The sequence below is a fragment of the Lygodium microphyllum genome, chromosome 16 (genome assembly GCF_053477565.2).
Source record: "Lygodium microphyllum isolate KBCC chromosome 16, Lygodium_microphyllum_v1.1.10, whole genome shotgun sequence".
Lineage (NCBI taxonomy): Eukaryota > Viridiplantae > Streptophyta > Polypodiopsida > Schizaeales > Lygodiaceae > Lygodium > Lygodium microphyllum.
Window position 1 is genome coordinate 73,232,341 of NC_141150.1, and position 12,597 is coordinate 73,244,937.

Consider the following 12,597-nt stretch of genomic DNA (forward strand, 5'->3'; position numbering starts at 1 on the left):
GGATGAAGAAATGGATGCCTTGGAAGCAAATGCTACATGGGAATTGGTACCTTTGCCTAAAGGTAAGAATGCAATTGGTTGTAAGTGGGTTTATAAGGTGAAGCACAATACAAATGGTTCTGTGAACATATACAAGGCAAGATTAGTAGTCAAGGGGTATGCACAAACATATGGCATTGATTATGAAGAAACATTCAATCCGGTTGCAAGGATGGCAACCGTAAGAGCAGTCATTACTATGGCTGCATCAAAGGAATGGTCTTTATATCAAATGAATGTAAAGAATGCCTTCTTGCATGGTGATTTGCAAGAAGAGGTATATATGGAGCAGCCACCAGGTTATGTGCATGTTGTTCATCCTGAGTTTGTTTGCAGGTTGAAGAAAGCCTTATATGGCTTGAAGCAAGCACCTAGAGCATGGTCTGACAAGATAGAACAGTATCTTGTCACTATTGGCTTTCAGATTTTCAAGGCAGATTTCTCACTTTATGTGAGAAAAACAGAGAAATGTATTATGCTACTTGTCATTTATGTTGATGATTTGATTATGACATGTGACAGTGATAAAGATATCCTTCATGTGAAAATGCTATTGAAGCAGAAGTTTGAGATGAAGGATTTGGGAGAGCTGTGTTATTTCTTGGGCATTGAGGTGATTAGATCACCAAGTGGGATATGGCTCTTGCAGAGGCAGTATGGATTGGACATGCTGTCCAAATATGGGATGACAGGCTATAAGCCTATTTCAGATCCTTTGGAGCAGAATGTGAAGCTGAGCGCAGATGCAGGTGAGCTTCTGGAAGACCCTACTATGTACAGACGCATAGTAGGAAGTTTGATTTATATGACTATTACCAGGTCATATTTGAGCTATGCTATTGGATTGGTAAGTCAGTTTATGCAGGCTCCAAGGAAACCGCATTTGGATGCGGCTAGACGCATACTCAGGTATGTGAAGTCCACATTGCAGTATGGACTACTTTATGAGACTGGGGTTCAGATATAATTGCATGGATACACTGATGCTGATTGGGCTGGTAGTGTTTCTGATAGACGATCTACCAGTGGATATGTGTTCTCTTTTGGGAGTGCTGCAATCACTTGGAGTAGCAAGAAACAGCCTACAGTTGCCTTGTCGAGCACAGAGGCTGAGTACAGGGGCGCAGCAATGGCTGCATGTGAGATAGCTTGGTTGCATAAGCTACTTTATGATATGCATCAACCTACAGATAGGCCAGTTGTCATTTATTGTGACAACATGAGTAGTATACACTTGGCAAATAACCCAGTCTATCATGCTAGAACAAAGCACATTGAGGTGCATTATCACTATGTGCGGGAGAGGGTTTTACTAAGTCTTATTAATCTAGTTTATGTCAGCACAGAGGATCAGGTAGCTTACATATTTACGAAGGCATTGGGCGCAGAGAAACTGTGCAGGTTCAGAGACCTGCTTGGTGTGCAGGAATTGGGATTGAGCTCGAGGGGGAGTGTTGAGATATCGAGCTCCACTCGTGATATGCCAGGGTGACCGTTGTGCATTTATGTCACCGACTTGTCAGTTGCAGATGCGGTTGGTACACCGCCCATGAATAATAGCTAGATGACAGCTATCCTTATCTACTCTAGTTCGTGGCTTAGTTAGTATGCCACCTTAGTTAGTTGAGTTTGGTTTGAGACCCATATATAGGGTTCTTCTATTCTATGTACTTGAGTTTTTTGGCTTACACAACTAAGAAGAGGAAAACTGTTTTCAGCCTCCACCTTTGTGTGTATTCCCCCATTGTGCAAGCAAGAAAGCTACAAGTGAGACTCATTCCTTCTCTCCCACAATCTTGACACTTTTACCCCAATACACTCTTCCTCTTTCAACCTCCATAGCCATGCTCTAGATCCAACATTTTAACATGTACATGTGGTTACTAAGTTTGAATATGTTAAGCAAAGAAGATGTGACACAATAAATGTATCATAACCAAGGATGGACTATGTGGATGTAGTCTAACTATAGAATCACTGGTGTATCCTTAAATGGATCACCTAATAATCAATGAATACTATCTTACCACATCACTAAGGTACGTAGTGGATATGAGCTCATTTATAGCTCAACATCTCAACCGTGACTCCCCCTTGAGCTTAGCATGAGCTTGTGAGCTCCAATCATAGTCCTAAAGCATTAAAGCTTCTAAATTCCCAAGGCCTTGGTGAAAATGTTAGTAGCTTAATCCTCACACTTCTATGTGTTTGATCCATGCATGATACGCTGGGTTCCTATCCAATTGAATACTAGTAATGTTATCACAGTAGATGATAATCTTCTTGTCCACCTACATCATCAAATCACCAAGTAGCTTGTGTAAAACCAAGCTACCTCACATGCTACAATTATAGCAAATATATACCCTATCTTTATACTAGACAATACAGTTGTTGGCTATTTCTTGTTGCTCCAAGTAATAGGAAAACATAAAACCACTAGTAGACCTCATGTCTAAAATACTACTAGCCTAATATACATCTATGTAGCTATGCATGTCGATGGTATACCTACACCATAGAATAAGACATATTCCAATGTGGACTTGACATAATGCAATATGTGTAGCATTGCATCCAAATGTGGCTTCTATGGAAGCAACATAAATTGACTCTCCAAGCCAACTATATAGTTTAGGTCTGGCCTAGTAATTGTCAAATAGATAAGGCTTTCCACAATTTGCTAATACGTAGTGACATCCTCAAGAAATTCATTCTCATGTGCACCAAGCTTAGCATTAACATCCAAAGGTATAGAAATAGACTTGCAATTAGCCATACCATACTTCTTCAACATATCCAATGCATATTGTCTCTGTGACAACCATATACCCTCTAGAGTCTTGATTATCTCTATGTCAAGAAAATAGTACAGCTCTCCCAAATACTTCATCTCAAATTGAGTCTTGAGGAGATCCTTCACATGCTCAATCTCTATCTCACTATCACCCACGATGATCAAACCATTAATATATATAGTAATAATCACAATAGTTATATCACTCTCATAGACATAAAGTGACTGATTGGCCTATGCTTTGCAAAATCCAATGTTGAAAATGTATTCTGCAATCATATCATGCCACGCTCTAGGTGCCTTCTTCGAGCTTTCTTCAACCCATACAAAGCCTACATATATAATCTAGATGATTCTCATCCACATAACCAAGTGGCTACTCCACATAAACTTCCTCTTGTAACTCCCCTACAAGAAGATATTTTTAACGTCCATTTAATGCATGATCCAACCTTTTGATACAACCACTGCTATGACAGCTCTTATAGTGTCCATTTTAGCCACTAGAGTAAAAGTCTCCTCCTAATCAATACTATGAGTCTATGCATATCCTTTAGCAACCAATCATGCCTTATAGCACTCAATAGATCCATCTAACTTATGCTTGACCTTTTAAACTATTTGCAATTGATGGCTTTCTTGCCTTCAGGTAAAGGTACCAAGTCCCATGTGTCATTATTCATGAGTGTAGCCATTTCTTTATCCATAGAACGATCTCAATACTCGTTATCCATTGCATCCTCAAAACAAAGTGGGTTCTAGATCCTACACAATCTTAGCCATGTATGCATAGTGATGAGCTACATAGCTATCATATGTCAATCATTGCATTGTCTTTCTTACTCTAATTGACCTGCATGGATCTAGATTGCTACCATATGCTTTAGCATCCTCTTGTTCCTTTCGCACACTAGGTGTTTTAATAGATGAAATCCCAAACTCCTCATCCAAGCTTTGCTCAGAGTCAACATGATAGAAACCCGATAATACATTTGTCATAATAGGTGAGTCCCTAACTTTCTCTTTATCTTTTCTTGATATATGTGATGTACTTGGTGGAGTAACCTATGATCTCAATCTACCACTCCAAGGTCTATTAACACAACCATGACTAGGAGACTATTGTGGTCCACTCAATGTTTGTGACTATTGACATGTATTTTGCAAAATCACTCGTGCTTGTCAATCCCAACTATATTCTGCACATTACTATATAGCTATTCATTTCCTCAAAAGCAACATCCATGCTAACACTCAGCTCACATCGTGTAATAGGGTTATAACATCTATATCACTTCTATTCAAGAAAATGTCCAACAAATATATGTTTTTGCTTTGGAATCCAATTTACTAAACAACTCATCAAGAATTTGTAGATAAGTAATACGTCCAAATAATTTTAAATGGGATAGATTGGCTTTCTACCTATAAACTTCCCTTTGGATGTCACACCATGCACAACAGCAGTAGGTCTCCTATTCATGATGTATACAATAGTAACAGCTGCTTCATCCCAATAATGATGAGGCAAGTTTCTTTCTAACATCAATGCATAAGCCATCTTTGTAATATGCTTGTTTTTTCACTCAACAACACCATTATGGAGTATATCTACATATATATTGCCTCTGTATACTATTTGTCTACAAAAAATTTAAAAACTCATTGGAGATATATTTTTCTTTTTCATCTGACCTTAGGAATTTAATATACAACCCTATCTCATTCTCAACCAAAGCCTTAAAGCTTTTAAAGTGAGTGAATACCTCACTTTTCTCATGCATAAAGTAAACCCATACTTTTTTGTCAGTATGATCATCAATGAAGGAAACATAATACTTACAATTACTCAAAGTTACAGTCTTTGTAGGACTCGACACATTAGAATGTATCAATTCAAGTGGCTTCTTGTATACATATTTTTCAGTTGGAAATACATATCTTGCTTGCTTTCCAAATTGACATGCTTTACATACTTTATATATCCCATCAACTCTAAACTTTGATAAACCATCCATAACTTTTTTTAATTGCATGCCTTTCAACTACTACACATTCACATGATCAATTCTCTTATGCCAAATTTCAATATTAGCCACAACACCTAAACCTTGTGCAAACATGGTTGCATCCACTTCAAGCAGACTTACATCAAGAGTAAACAATCTGCTAGTATATTTCCCTTTTTCAATCAACCTGTAATCATTTTTTAGATATTCTACATAACAACCATCAAATGTGCCACAATCCTTGTTCTACCATCTAACCAACAAAAACCTTTTTTTTTGTAATATTTGGTACATGCAACACATCAATCAAGTACTTAGTTTTACCATCCTGCATACTCAAAGAAAAATTTTCACCATAAGCAATGGGGTGAGTTGTATCATTCGCTATCTCTACATAGCTTCTTAGAGACTCTGGATTGTGCATCTCTCTAAAGAACTCTCCATGAGAAGTCATATGGTTAGAGACATCTAAGTCTACAAACCATATAGCATTCTTTAATGAACCATTAGCAGTCATAGTATTCATAAAGTGCTGTATAACAAATAACTATTCACTTTTTTCATCATTGTTTCTACTATTGGATGTATAATTACCTTGCTAATTGTAAGAAGCTGGGAATACTTAGAATGTTAATAATATGCCATGTCACACTGACACTGGTATATAAGGAGAGAAGTTGTAATTTTTCATATCTTTTTGACATATCAATACAATTACAATCTTTCTCTCCCTTCTTGCTTCAAGCTTCCATGGCTTCTTCATCTTTCCTGTCTTTCTCTCTCCAATTCTAGTCTTTCTCTCTCCTCGTCACTCTATTTCTCTCTCTTCCTGCAGTCTTTCTCTCTCCTCTGCAGTCTTTCTCTCTCCTCTTTCTCTCTCCCTAGTTCTCTCTCTGACAAGTGGTATCAGAGCTTCAGTCTTTGATCCATTATTTTCTTCCATTTTCACTCTCATTTTCCTATTTCAAAACCAATTTCAGACAAAAATGGTACAAGACAGTGACTAGTGGAGTGCTGCAGGACAACTACAGTTAGCAATGACTACATCTGGAGTTATCCAAGGTCAGATATGGCGGGTAAAGGCTTAAATGGCTGGACGTCATCAAATTTTATGCAAAAATGGAGGTAACTAGGGTAAAGAATGGTTAACCGGGCTTAGTTTGAGAACAAACTGTGGTTACTTTGAAAAGAGGGGTTTCTCTTTCCCCTTTCCTGGAAATTCCTGCAGGTTCCATGGAGGTTCAGCCCCAAGATCTACTCATATCTCTCTCACCTCAGATCTTCTTGACCAAAATCTACCTGGAATAGATCCCTGACTTCAAGAGCTTCAGATTGAGCATAAGGTTGCTCAAGATTGAGCAGCATACAGGCCAGAAACAGCCCCGAAAATTGCGGCGCAATTTTCGGGCTGATTCCAGCCCTGCCCTGCTCCAAGCTTGCTTCCCCTCAGCCTTGGCACTCTTCTTCATCCATTCCAGGCATTAATCTTCAGCTACATTGAGATTCTTAGCAACATTTGAAGATTCCTCAGCTCTCTTGAACCCTAGGTGAACAGTCCATGGGCAGCCATGAAAGCTTCAGCCCAAGCTTCCATTTCTTGACAATTTCTTGAAGATTCTTCATCCTTTTGGCCCGTGGAATCATCTCAGCAAGGATTCTTCAACAAATTGCAAGGATTAAGCACGGGATGGCTTAAGATTGAAGATCAAGAGCTTCAATGGAGCAAAAAATTTGGGGGAAACGGGTTTAATGCTTCAATTTCAAGCATTTGAAGCCTCAAGATTGGTCTCTACCATCAGATAAGCAAGCTTCTTGGATTATTTTGCTAACATTGGACAACCGGGAGCCCTATCAAGCATTTGGCAAGTTATTTTCAGCCATGTCAAGGTATTTCTCTTCAATTTTTAATCTCTCTCATTAATCCAATTGCTGAGCTTAAGCCATTTGACTGAGAGATTAAAGAATTGAACATTTTCATCAAATTCTCAGCCAACCTTTGCTTGAATTCATCTATTCATGAATGCAATGCTTGTCTAATGCATATTAGCTTCAATCAGTGAATGAAGGGCCTCAATCTGAGATTTCAGCATAACATTTGAATCCTATGGACTGAATACATTCATTGATTCCTTTGCTTACTCTAATCCAATTGATTGGTTGATTCTCTTTTGCCTAAATTGGAAAATTGTAAAGGGTAAGTACTAGCAATCAGTGAGTCACTGAATTGCATAGGTAAAACCCTTCTTCCATCTCAAGTTCTTTTATCTCAATCAATTGCATCTCATGAAAGGCTGAATGAATATTTTCCAAATGCATATCATGCTGATTGCTTAGTACACTAGCCTCTGCCATGTTGATATTCCCACCGAGGAAAAAGGTGGATGCCGGGGGAGATAGTGGGACAAAAGAGAGGTGACCCTCCCTCACTATCGAAGATCCCGAAGGGGTGCAACCAACCGACCCGGGGGGAACTTTGCCCACCTCCCGGTGATTCGGAGCCCGTGTAGGGAGCCCGTCCTGCCGTTTTATCCCTCACACAGGTACAGCGAGTGGAGAATTGAAGATTGAAGACTTTCCAACGACTCAAGTACCTATTGGAGTAAAACAGGGTAAAACAGGGCATTTTCAGGTTACCCACAGGGTATTTACAGGTGGATACAGGTACACCCTTTGATACTGAAGTACAGGTGCAGGTACTACAGGGTACCCACAGGTCCTATATACCCCTTTGCAGGGTTTGGTAGCCTTTGGAGGTTACTTTCTTGCATTACAGGGTCAAAACAGGGCACTTACAGGTCTAAACAGGGTGCAGGACTGGACAGTTCAGACTCTGAAAGTCAGTTACAGAATTTTCTGTCCTAAACCTGTTATAGCGTGCTATAGCTCATCTCGAAGAGGGCATTGTAAGCTTCGATTCGCACAAAAAAGTTTTGCAATCGGAGTTTTCTAGCCAAAGTTATAGCCGTTTTACTGACAGGGGGTACTGCAGGACTGCACTATTATGGCAGGGCATAAAGGCAAAAATAAGGTCCAGGAGGACTATGCACAGCAAATCAGGGATTCTATGATGGAAAGCACATTTCAAGAGAACCCTGAAGAGCCTCAACAAGGAGAAATTAGCATGCTCAATGATACTTTGTGTGCCCATGAACTAAGGCATAGAGAGCGACATGAGGCCATGCTATCAAGAATGGATCAGATGGTTCAATCTACTGATCAGACTAAGGCTTCCATTGATAGATTGGTAATGTCCAATGAACTACTCATGGCACAAGTCTCTAAACTTTTACAATTACAAGTGGCATCAAAAGAAGCTAATGAAAAGGCCTGTTCAAATACTGATCCTTCAGTTCCACTTCAGCCATCCAACCAAAATGGTCATGGAGATGGAATCATAGGAAGAAGAGGCATACCCAATAGTCAATATGAAGTGGGAGAAGCTTCACAAAGGCATGATGACTATTTGGGCAGTTTGAACGGTGCCAATACTCAAGCTTTTGGACTGCATACACAGCATTCTAGGGGTGCTTTACCAACAGGAAGATTACAGGGTAATTCTCAGCCACCTGTTGGAAGATTTCAATCTCATTTTGGGGGTTCTGTACTTGGAAATTCTGATCAGCCAGTTTTGGGACAGCAACCCTTCCATGATAGAGAATTCAAGGACAAAATTGTTTTATCCAAATTCAATGGCCAGTCATCTTCACCATCAGAATTAGAGGAATGGACCTCTAAGATGGAGTCTTATTTTGATATATTTCCTAAAACTGATGTTATGAAGATACACTTTGCCTCCTTGCACTTAGAAGGATTTGCTCACACTTGGTGGAGGTATATCAAGAAAGAGAATGTACTTATTGAGAATTGGGAAGCTTTCAAGGCACTTATGGCTGAAGTCTTTGTTTCACCTCTTGAAAAAGAGAAGTTAGAACGAAGATGGTATAACTTGGAACAAAGGAGCCTAAGTGTAAGAGATTATACAAACCAATTCCTTAACTTGACCATGTATGTGGAAAACATCAGTGATGAGGCCAAGTTACACAAGTTCATGTATGGTTTGGAACCATCCTTGTCAGCTGATGTTATGGCGCAAAATCCTACTTCACTTTTCAAGGCTATTGAGCTTGCAGAGCGCTTTGGAAGGAAGTATAGGAAAGAATCTTCATTTCAGCCAAGTTATGGACAGCCAAGGACTGTTTTAAAGCAAGGGCAAGTTGGTAACAATTATGGCAGCAACCATATGCCTAGTGGGAGCTTACGGATACCAACTTATCCCCCATTTAATGCTTCTAGGCTTCAAGGCAATTTCAGGACAGCAAACAGTCCAAAGGTTGAATTTAAGCAAGGTGACAATAAGCCTAAGTCTACTTCAGCCAATACAAATTCTAGAAATATTCCCATGGATCTTTACAAGGAAAGAAAGGACAAAGGCTTATGCTTCAAGTGTGGAGAAAAGTATACTCCTGACCATGCTTCAAAGTGTGTATACAAAAATGCCAAGCCAAAAATTCAGAGTATGCTAGTTCTTGAGGACCTTGAAAATGACATAGATGAAGTTAATACAGTCCCAATCAATGCTGAAAATGAAGATTTCGAGGATGATGGTGGACATGAGTACTTCTATGATCCATCTGACTCTTTTCCTTTTGATCCAGGCGGTGATATCCCATTTGATCCTGGTGGATTTTGTAATGAGTTGCCTGCTGCCACTAATTGTTCTATCTCTATGGATGCTTGGACGGGATCTAAGAACCCTAATACACTTCGTATGAAGGGAAGCATATGTGGAAAGCCAGTGTTCATCCTGATAGATAGTGGCAGTACCCACAGTTTTGTCAATAAATCCATTTTGTACAAGTTGAATTGTGTTCCCACCGACTTACAGCAGCCCATTAGAGTACAAGTGGCTAATGGTGAAGAGGAAATCAGCACACAGATTTGTCCACAGGTTTCTTTGCAGATGGCTGAAAATTTTGAAGTCAAAGTAAACCTGATTACTTTGGAAATGGGGCCCATAGATATTGTACTTGGTTGTGACTGGTTGATGACCTTAGGCAGGATTACTATGGATTTCTCACAGTTATATATGGAGTTTTTCTCCAATGGACAGCTCATCCGTTTACAGGGGATCCCTAGTAAATCTGATTTTCAGCTTATCACCATTCAACAACTCAAGAAAGAGTATAAGAAGCGCTCACAGATATTTGTATTGCATTTGAACAAAGAAACACAGGATCAGCCCAAAAATTCAGCAAACCATCCAGCCTTGACAGCTCTTCTTGAGGAGTACAGAGATCTATTTGAAGTACCTACTTCATTGCCTCCTAAGAGAGCGGTGGATCACCCCATTGATTTGGAACCCAACTCAAAGACGATCAATAAGCCACCTTACAGACTATCAAAATGTGAACGAGAGGAAGTAGCCAAGCAAATCAAAGAGCTTCTTGAAATGGGATTCATTGAACCAAGTTCTTCACCGTATGCATCCCCAGTCCTGTTAGTCAAAAAGAAAGATGGATCTTTCAGAATGTGCATTGACTACAGGGATCTTAACAAGATAACAGTGAAGAACAGGTATCCTATACCCAGGATAGACGATTTGCTTGATGAGCTTAAGGGGGCTCGATTCTTCACGAAGATTGATTTGAGATCAGGGTATCATCAGATTCGCATGAGAGAGGGTGATGAGGTTAAGACTGCTTTTAGGACTGATCGTGGGCTTTACCATTTCTTGGTGATGCCATTCGGCCTTACAAACGCTCCAGCTACCTTTCAAAGCCTGATGAATAAGATTCTACAACCTTTCCTCTTTCAGTTTGTCTTGGTATTCTTCGACGACATTTTGATCTACAGCAAGACTTTTCAGGATCATTTGTCGCATATGAGGAGGGTTTTTGATGTGTTGAGACATCATAGGCTTTTTGCTAAGGAGAAGAAGTGTTCTTTCATGCAGACTGAAGTGGAATACTTGGGACATATAGTCAGTGAAAAAGGAATACAGGCTGATCCCAAGAAGGTGCAATGCATAAAAGATTGGCCAACGCCTACTACTACTACCTCTCTTAGAGGATTTCTTGGTCTATCTTCATTCTATCGCAGATTTATTAAGCATTATGCGGCAATTGCAGCCCCTTTAACTGACAGGTTGAAGAAAGAGGCTTTCTTTTGGGATTCTCTTGCAGATAGCAGCTTCAACCAGTTAAAGGAATTACTTACCTCCGCTCCTATTCTTGTATGCCCGGATTTCTCTAAAGAGTTTACTATACAATGTGATGCTAGTGGCCGTGGCATTGGGGCTGTTTTGCTTCAGGAGCATGGAGTAATTGCATTTGAAAGCCGTAAGCTTACTGATAAGGAGATGGCCATGAATGTTTATGATCAGGAAATGTTGGCTATTCTGCATGCAATCAAGAAATGGCACCATTACTTATATGGCAGCCGATTCAGAGTGCATAGTGATCATCGCGTACTCAAGTATTTCCTTACTCAGTCAAATCTTACTCCAAAGCAACGACGATGGGTAGCAACATTACAAAATTATGACTTTGACATCACTCATACAAGGGGCAAAGATAACATAGTGGCTGATTCTCTCTCTCGTATGTGGGCCTGCAAAATATCAGCCATGACGGAATTACATAGTGATTGGATTGAAGAGCTACAAGAGGCATATCTCTTAGATGAGGAATTCAGCCAAATCTTTCAGAAATTACAGCAAGGTCTCATGGAAGAAAACTCGCACTACCAGCTTAAAAATGGTCTTATTTGGTGGAAGGGCAAGATTGTTATTCCCTCTACTTCTTCTTTCAAGCGAAAAATTATGGAGGAGATGCATTCTTCGCCTTTAGCTGGACACTTGGGAGTTTTCAAGACATATGACAGGATCAGCAAGAGCTTTTATTGGAAAGGACTGTGGAAAGATGTCAAGGACTTCGTTATGAAATGTATGCCTTGTCAGCAAAATAAGGATAGCACCCATAAGCCAGGGGGTTTATTGCAGCCATTGCCTATTCCTACGGGTAAATGGACTCATATTACTATGGACTTTATCACTGGCTTACCTACTACCAAGAAGGGGTGGAATAGCATTTATGTGGTGGTTGACAGACTCACCAAAGCAGCTCATTTTATCCCAACAAAAATTCAGTTTACTGCTTCTCAGGTGGCCAACCAGTTTATGGAGCATATTTTCAGATTGCATGGATTACCGCAGGTGATTGTCCATGATAGGGACTCAAAGTTTATGAGTAACTTTTGGCAAGCGGTATTTACATCTATGGGTACCAAGTTGGCTCCATCTACGGCTTATCATCCCCAAACTGATGGACAGACAGAGAGAGTTAATAAATGGTTGGAGACTTATCTTCGCCATTTTTGCTATGATGTCCAAACCTCATGGGATTCTTGGTTACACCTGGCTGAGTTTGCTTATAATAATTCCACTCATGCGAGCATAGGAGTTTCACCCTTTGAGGCTTTGTATGGTTACAAGGTGCCCCTACCCACAGTCATTTTTAACGAAAAGATCAACCCTCATGGGAAGGAAGAGTTGGATAGAATGCAGACCCTTCTTCAGCAATGCAAGGTGAATCTAAGGAAGGCTCAAGATCAGATGAAGATGTATGCTGATGAGAAGAGGAGGCCTTTAGAGTTCCAGGAAGGAGAGCTGGTTTTGTTGAAGGTGCCCAAATCCAAGTATTCTACATTGAAAGATGGATCCAGTAATAAGCTTGCCCACAGATTCTATGGCCC